Source organism: Mastomys coucha, unplaced genomic scaffold, assembly GCF_008632895.1.
Source record: "Mastomys coucha isolate ucsf_1 unplaced genomic scaffold, UCSF_Mcou_1 pScaffold23, whole genome shotgun sequence".
Classification (NCBI taxonomy): domain Eukaryota; kingdom Metazoa; phylum Chordata; class Mammalia; order Rodentia; family Muridae; genus Mastomys; species Mastomys coucha.
The window spans coordinates 73745690-73755066 of NW_022196906.1; positions in this window are offsets into that span (position 1 = coordinate 73745690).

Consider the following 9377-nt stretch of genomic DNA (forward strand, 5'->3'; position numbering starts at 1 on the left):
ACAAACATAAAAATAACATAAAAAATAACAGGAAGCAACAATCATTATTCCTTAATATCTCTTAGCATCAATGGACTCAATTTTCCAATAAAAAGACACAGACTAACAGACTGGATATGTAAACAGGACTCAGTATTGTGTTATACAGGAAACTCACCTCAATGACAAAGACAGACACTACCTCAGAGTAAAGTGATGGAAAACAATTTTTCAAGCAAATGGTTCCAAGAAACAAGCTGGAGTAGTCATTGTAATATCGAATAAAATCAACTTTCAACCAAAAGTTATCAAATAGGTTAAGGAAGGATACTTTATACTCTTCAAAGGAAAAATCTAGCAAAAAGAGCTCCCAATTCTGAACATCTACACTCCAAATGTAAGGCCACCCACATTCATAAAAGAAACTTTACTAAAGCTCAAAGCACACATTGCACCTCACACAATAATAGTGGGAGACGCCAACACCCCACTCTCATCAATGGACAGATCATGGAAACACAAACTAAGCAGAGAGGCAGTGAAACTAACAGAAGTTATGGACCAAATCGATCTAACAGATGTTTAGAGAACATTTCATCCTAAAGCAAAGGAATATACCTTCTTCTCAGTACCTCATGGTACCTTCTCCAAAATTGACCATGTAATCAGTCACAAAACAGGCCTTGACAGTTATAAGAAGACTGAAATAATTCCGTGCATACTATCAGATCACCCTGGACTAAGGCTAGTCTTCAATAGCAACAACAACAACAAAAAAAAAACAACCCAGAAAGCCCACATATACATGGAAGCTGAACAATACCCTACTCAATGATAACTGGGTTAAGGAAAAAAGAAAGAAAGAAATTAAAGACTTTTTAGAATTTAATAAAAATGAATGAAAACAGTGCTAAGAGGAAAACTCATAGCTCTGAGTGCCTCCAAGAAGAAACTGGAGAGAGCATTCACTACACCTGAAAGCTCCAGAACAAAAAGAAGCAAATACACCCAAGAGAAATTGATGGCAGGAAATTATCAAACTCAGGACTGAACTCAACCAAGTAGAAATAAAAAGAACTATACAATGAATCAACCAAACCAGGAGCTGGTTCTTTGAGAAAATCAACAAGATAGATAAACCCTTAGCCAGACTAACCAGATAGCACAGAGACAGTATCGAAATTAACAAATCAGAAATGAAAAAGGGAGATATAATAACAGAAACTGAGGAATTCAAAAAAATCATCAGATCCTACTACAAAAGTCTATACTTAACACAACTGGAAAATCTGGATCAAATGGACAATTTTCTAGACAGAAACCAAATACCAACATTAAATTAGGATCAGATAAACCAGATGGTTTTTTATCAGATATTTTATCAGATAAATCAGATAAAACAGTACCATACTTCCTAAAGAAATAGAATTAGTCATTAAAAGTCTGCCACCCAATAAAAGCCCAGGACCAGATGGTTTTAGCACAGAATTCTATCAGACTTTCAAAGAAGACCTAATACCAATTCTCTTCAAACTATTCAAAATAGAAATAGAAGGAACACTACCCAATTCTTTCTATGAAGCCACAATTACTCTGATACCTAAACCTCACAAAGACCTAACAAGGAAAGAGAACTTCAGACCAATTTCCCTTATGAATATTGATGCAGAAATACTCAATAAAATTCTCACAAACTGAATTCAAGAACACATCAAAACGATCATCTATCATGATCAAGTAGTCTTCATGCCTGGGATGCATGGATGGTTCAATATATGGAAATCCATTAAGATAATCCACCATATAAACAAACTCAATGGAAAAAAACCACATGATCATTTCATTAGATGCTGAAAAAGTATTTGATAAAAGTCTTGGAAAGATCAGAAATTCAAGGCCCATGCCTAAATATAGTAAAAGCAATATACAGCAAACCGGTAGCCAACATCAAGCTAAATGGACAGGGACTAGACAAGGTTGCCCACTCTCTCCCTATCTATTCAATATAGAACTTGAATTTGTAGCTAGAACAATTAGAAAACAAAAGGAGGTCAAAGGTATAAAATTGGAAAGGAAGAAGTCAAAATATCACTATTTGCAGATGATATGATAGTATACTTAAGTGACCCCCCAAAATTGTACCAGAGAACTCCTAAACCTGATAAACATCTTCAGCAAAGTGGCTGGATGTAAAATTAACTCAAACAAATCAGTATACTTCCTCTACTCAAAGTATGAATGGGCAAAGAAATTAGGGAAATGATAACCTTGACAATAGTCACAAATAATATAAAACATCTTGGCATGACTCTAACCAAACAAGTGAAAGATATGTATGACAAGAACTTCATGTCTCTGAAAAAAGAAATGGAAGAAGATGAAAGGTGGAAGGATCTCCCATGCTTGTGGATTGACAGGATTAATATAGTAAAAAAAAAAAAAAAAAAAAAAAAAAAAAAAAAAAAAAAAAAGCAAAAGCAATTGACAGATTCAATACAATATCCAACAAAATTCCAACTCAATTCTTCATAGAGTTAGAAAGAGCAAATCTCAAATTCAGTTGGAATAATTAAAAAACCCAGGATAGTGAAAACTATTCTCAACAATAAAAGAACTTCTTGTGAAAACACCATCCCTGCCCTCAAGCGGTACTACAGAGCAAGTGTGATAAAAACTACATGGTATTGGTACAGTGACAGGCAGGTAGATCAATGGAATAGAACTAAAGACCCAGAAATGAACCCACACATCTATGGTCACTTGATCTTTGACAAAGAAGCTAAAACCATCCAGTGGAAAAAAGACAGCATTTTCAACAAATGGTGCTGGTTCTACTTGTGGTCAACATGTAGAATAATGCAAATCGATCCATTCTTATCTCCTTGTACAAAGCTCAAGTCCAAGTAAATCAAAAACCTCCACATAAAACCAGATACATTAAATTTAATAGAAGAGAAGCCTATTTAATTTAATAGGCTTGGGGAAAAGCCTCAAACACATGGGCACAGGGGAAAGTTTCCTGAACAGAACATCAATGGCTTATGCTCTAAGATCAAAAATTGACAAATGAGACCTCATAAAATTGCAAAACTTCTGTAAGGCAAAGGACACTGTTAATAGGACAAAATGGCAACCAACAGATTGGGAAAAGATCTTTACCAACCCTACATCAAAACAGAGGGGTAATATCCAATATATACAAAGAACTCAAGATGTTAGATTCCAGAGAATCAAATAACCTTATTAAAAAAATGGGGAACAGAGTTAAACAGATAATTCTTACCTGAGGAATACAGAATGGCTGTGAAGCACCTAAAGAAATGTTCAACATCCTTAGTCAAAAGAGAAATGCAAATCAAAACAACCCTGATATCCACCTCACACCAGTCAGAATGACTAAGACTTAGGTGACAGCAGATGCTGGAGAGGATATGGAGAAAGAGGAACGAACACTCCTCCATTGTTGATAGGACCACACTGCTGGTACAACCACTGTGGAAATCATTCTGGTGGTTCCTCAACCAAAGAATTCACATGGTGGGTTTCATGGCTCCAGTTGCATATGTAGCAGAGGATGGGAAGAGAGGCCCTTGGTCCTGGGAAGGCTCTATGCCCCAGTGTAGGGGAATGCCAGAGCCAGGAAGCCAGAGAGGGTGTTGGTGAGCAGGGGGAAGGGCAGGGAATAGGGTTTTTTGTTTGTTTGTTTGTTTTTGTTTTTGTTTTTTGCAGAGGAGAAATCAGGAAAGGGGAGAACATTTGAAATGTAAATAAAGAAAATATCTGGTAAAAAAAGAAAACTGGACATAGTACTACCTGAGGACCCGGCTATACTAGTCCTGGGTATAAACCTAGAATATGCTCTAACATGTAATAAGGACACATGCTCCACTATTTCCATAGCAGTTATATTTATAATAGCCAGAAGCTGGAAAAAAACCAGATGTCCCTCAACAGGAATGGACACAGAAAATGTGGTACATTTACACAATGGAATATTACTCAGCTATTAAAAACAATTACTTCATGAAATTCCCAGGCAAATGGATGGAACTTGAAAATATTCTGAGTTAGGTAACCCAATCACAAAAGAACCCACATGATATGCACTCACTGATAAGTGTATATTAGCCCAAAAGTTCAGAATAGCCAAGATTCAATTCACAAACCATATGAAGCCCAAGAAGAAGGAAAACCAAAGTGTGGATGCTTCAATGCTTCTTAGAAGGGAGAACAAAATACTCTCAGTAGGAAATATGGAGACAAATTGTGGAACAGAGACTTAAGGAAAGGCCATCCAGAGACTGCCCCACCATATGCAGTCACCAAACTGGGACTCTATTGTGGATGCCCGGAAGTGCTTGCTGACAGGAGCCTGATGTAGCTGTCTCCTGAGAGGCTCTGCCAGAACTTGACAAATACAGAAGGTGGATGCTCACAGCCAACCATTGGACTAAGCACAAAGTCCCCAGTGGGGGTTTTGGAGAAGGGACTGAAGGAGTTCATGGTGTTTGCAGCCCCATGGAGAGAGCAATAGTGTCAACAGGTCAGATCCCCTGGAGATCCTGGGGATTGGACCACCAACCAAAGAGTACACATGGAGGGACCCATGGCTCCAGCCACATATGTAGCAGAGGATGGCCTTGTTGGGCATCTGTGGCAAGAGAGGCCCCTTGGGCCTGAGGGTGCTCAATGCCCCAGTGTAGGGGAATTCCAGGGTGGGAAGATGGGAGTGGGTGGTTGACTAGGGGAACACCCTCATAGAGGCTGGGGGAGGGGGCATGGGATAGGAGTTTTTGAAAAGGGAGACCGGGAAAGGGGAAAGCATTTCAAATGTAAATAAAGAAAATATCCAATTAAAAAAATTAATTTTTTTTTAAAAAAGTGAATAGCAGTACTGATAAATAATTTAAACCTTTATTTTCCCTGGAAACTTTTGGTGAAATAAGGTGAATTCTGAATTGTGGTATTTGTGCTTCTCAAAATAAAAGCATACCTATTTGTTTATCTTTCAAGAGTGATTTATTTATGCCTATTCCTATCTCCAAAACAAAAGACAAAAGGAGGGGTTATACTGCCCTAATCTGAGAGAGATCCCAGTGGTATAGCTCATGGGATTGAGCAGCAGAATTAGTAATTCAGTATTGGCAATCAAAATGCAGAGATAATGTATTTATGGTGTATTTAGTGATAAATGGTATACTTTACCTGCATGGCTCAGGGACCACCTTGGAATAAGGGACAGAAATATTGTAATGGCCACAACAAAACCTTCTGGACATGAAAGGCTGCTGTGCTCATGAACTGCCCATGCCCATCACAAAATCAAGCCAGTCAACTCTCCAATCTTGATCAGAGAGGAACTCATCAGTCCCTATCTCTGAGGTGAGTGGCTATTGTTAGTTTCTGGTTATTTGCAAGGAAGCATCTATCTGTTTTCCTGAGGGTGTGACCCCTGGTAGGTCAACCATGGCTTGTGGATGGTTGCACACCCACAAGAATATATGCAGCTCTTCTTGGAATGGGTGGGTTATCAAAAAAAAAAATGAGGACGTGAGGGTGGGAAGGGTAGGAGGAAAATCCAGGAGAATAGTGGGGTGTGAATAAAATAAAGTACACTGAATGTCACACAGCACTCATCTACTTTGGTTATGTCTGACAGGCCTAAAAACCTGATCACGGACCTGAGGCATAAGCTTCAAAAGGAGTCTGTCTCCTGAGGTAGTCAGTCGCTGACATCTTCTAGCTCCAGATTGCTCTCTACTAAAGTCTGTGGAGAGATCTGCGTGCTTTCTTTATTCAGGCATAAAGGTGCCCTAAGAAATATTTTGTTATTATCAGAGCAGTCCCAGACAAGGCAGAATTGCTTTACTAACTAGAGAGAAGTTGTAGGTCTTCCGTCACTAATTATCTATGTTACAGCCGAGAAATGCTAGTATACAACCTTCATCTGCTTGCCTCAGACAGACCCAGAGAATTTATCTTGCGGCTACCAAAATAGCCCAGGACACCACTGCTCCTCCACCTTGCACCTGGCTGCTTGTTCTCACTGACTTCGATGTAGCCATCTCCTACCTACGTGACTTCTGTCGTTTGCCCTGTTCTCTGTATACTATATAAGCCTGATTTCCACTTTGTACAAATTGCACTCAGATACCACACTCCCTTGTGTTGTCTATATTTGTCACTTGCTGAATTCTTTGCCCATCAGGCCAGAACTCTTATCATCCCTCGGAACAAGGGGTCCCCGAAGCAACCCAGTCTGTGACAACTGAATGCATATATATGTCAAAGAATTGATAGATATATTAAAAATAATGTAGCATTGGGTGATTGTACTGACTGGCTTTGTGTGTCAACCTGACACAAGCTGCAGTTATCACAGAGAAAGGAGAATCAGTTGGGGAAGTGCCTCCATGAGATCCATCTGTAAGGCATTTTCTCAATTTGTTATCAATGGGGGAGGGCCCATCGTGGGTGGTGCCATCCCTGTGCTGGTAGTCCTGAGTTCTATAAGAAAGCAAGTTGAGCAAGCCAGGGGAAGCAAACCAGTAAGTATAATTCCTCCATGGCCTCTGTATTAGCTCCTGACCTGCTTGAGTTCCAGTCCTGAATTTCTTTGGTGATGAACAGCAATGTGGAAGTGTAAGCTGAATAAACCCTTTCCTCCCCAACTTGCTTTTTGGTCATGATCTTTTGTGCAGGAATATAAACCTGCAGTTTATATACAAATAAGACAGTGATGATGTAAAGTAAAAATCCATAGGTTTGTAGTCATGAATGTGAATAACTGATTAAATAAACTGGAACAAGTGTACATATCTTTCTTATAGAAAGATTCAAAATAATATATGTATAACATATGATCGCCAAAGGAACCTGAGAGCAAACTCCACTCCTTAGCTTTAAATGGTCAGGGGACAGTAATTTATTTATAAAGAATAGTGTCTAACAAAGGGAAAAATTGTTGCTTTACAGTAAGAATCATGACACAATTGACCTTATCCATGTGATTGGGTCATACACTACTGATAGGATCTGTTGAGAGTGACATTTTATTTCTAGGACAGAGTCTCACAGATACAAGTCTATGAGAAGTAGGATCCTGCATTGGCCACTGAGGCAGAAATCTGCCATCAAAGGAAAAGCTAGTGCAGTCTGAATGAAGTCTGAGTTTTAGCTAACAGAAACAGGTATATGGTTCTAAGTTTTAAAACCATGTCCTAGTAAAGTCAGATGAAGTATATTATGTGTAAGAATCCCCTGTACTATCTTTGTAATTCTGCAAATCAAGTCAAAATTATTCTAAAATAAAGAGTTTAGTTAAGTTCAGCTATAGGTTCAAGGAAATTCTTATGTTTGTGCAAGTGTATACTTATGTGTATGTATGTTAATCTGTGGAGTTTGGCACTAGTGATAGGCAATAGTGACAACATTTTAGCTTAACATTTCCATTAAATGTTTCCCACTTTTGTGTGCGTTCATAAACCTTCTTGGGTATACAGTCACAGCATCAGTTTTGCACATACCAGCATGTTTGTGCTTCTTTATTTTCATTCAGCTATGAATACAAGTGTTTCAATTCACAACTCTTTTGAGCATTGAGAAGCTCACTGCCCAGAGACTTAAGCACATGGGAAGCCAGTGCACACATATGAGTTAATTTCATACAGTGATGAATGCAAACTATTGTTCCAGAGCTCAAACCAAAGGTGGCTGTAATCAGTGCTCTGTTGATGGGATGGCACTGAGTTTGTAGTATCAGTGAAGGAAGAAGTCTCAGATCAAAGAGCTTAATTCCTTCCAAACCCTCCAGACCACACACAGATTGGGTGTGGCCTTTGGGGATGATCCACCAGTAAAATCATCCTCACAACCAATAGTAATCTCTTGTTCTATCTAAATTACCTTGGCATGTGTCACTTCATAGAATGAGTAAGAATTTTTTATGAAAGTAAAAGTGTCTATTTAATGAAATGTATACGAGCAGTATTTCTGCAAAACTTGGATGTTCATCAAGTTAAGTTTGGTATTCTTTGGAAGAAAGAACAAGAAGGAATTAATGAAATTTACTAACATTGACCTTTTTTTTAAAAAAAAAAAATATCAGTAGCACATTGACATGTGGCATTTACATCCTTAAGACTAATCTGGCCTGATGTGAGAAAGCTACTGATCCATTATTCAATGTCTAAATAATTCTAAAATGACTCAAGATTTTTGCTTGTATTCCCAAATTTTCTTAGTCTATTCCCTAGGCATTCAGACTGAGAGCAAAGATGCCTATCCAACTAGAAAATTCAATGAAAAAATAAATAAATTCCTCAAAACACATCCATCTTGTTGTTGGGTGGTGTTGTGATAAAATGGCTGATGATTGATGATGGCTTTTGCTCCATTCCACTGAAACATTACATAGTCACCATCTTTCATTTTGCCAAATAGAAGTTTGGAAACTTTTTAAACTAACAAATTATTTGCCAGCATCATAATAATGTTGAGCCTCTAGATAATTGTAGAAAAATTAACACCCATCTCCCTTCTATCTGGAAACATTTTTGATAATTTATTTTTGACTTTAACAATTTCATGTTGATTTGATAGCCATAGTATATTTAATTACATATGTTAGGATTATAAAATATAGCTAGTCATGCATTAAGCTAGATTTTTTTTAGCAAGACTGATAAACATCTAAATGCATAGAAATTACAACATACAGAATGCTTTTCATGTGGTAAAATGAACTACTAAACCAAGCAAAGATAATTATTTGTAACTACTGATCTTAAGATATAAACAGGTTTCTGCTAAAAATGTTAAATTTGGCAGTTTTGGCTTCTGATTTTATGTGCACATTTTCTCAGAAGATTATAAAATCCAAGCTAGTAAAATTTACCATCACTTATTGTTTTGAGAAAAACATTTTTAATGGAAAATGTCTTCTATGCAGAATAGTAGTTGACTTCACAAGGATATGTTTAGGCAGTTTTTACTTTTTTTTCCATTGGTTTCTCTTGGATTATGAGATTTCTGATCTGATTCTCAACATTTACACTCTTTCATTTTGAAGCTAGTGAGATATTATTATTATTATTATTATTATTATTATTATTATTATTTTTAATCTATACTCCCAGAAGGAACAACCTGCCAAGTTAGTGTTTTCTTGATGATACTCTTTGGGAAGAGCCAATCACTTTAATCTAGTGGAACCACTGTGGCACAACTTTGGGATAAGAATAAAGGAGAAGAGATAGAATGGAAATTTCCAAGAATTTATTAGCAGTAAAATGTTTTAGCTAGGACTTTTTCCAGTTATCTGACTCCTGGTTGTTGAAATTGTCTAACAGAATTCTGTGGGAAACAGTTAGCAGCTTGTGCTCATTGGGTCTGGAGCT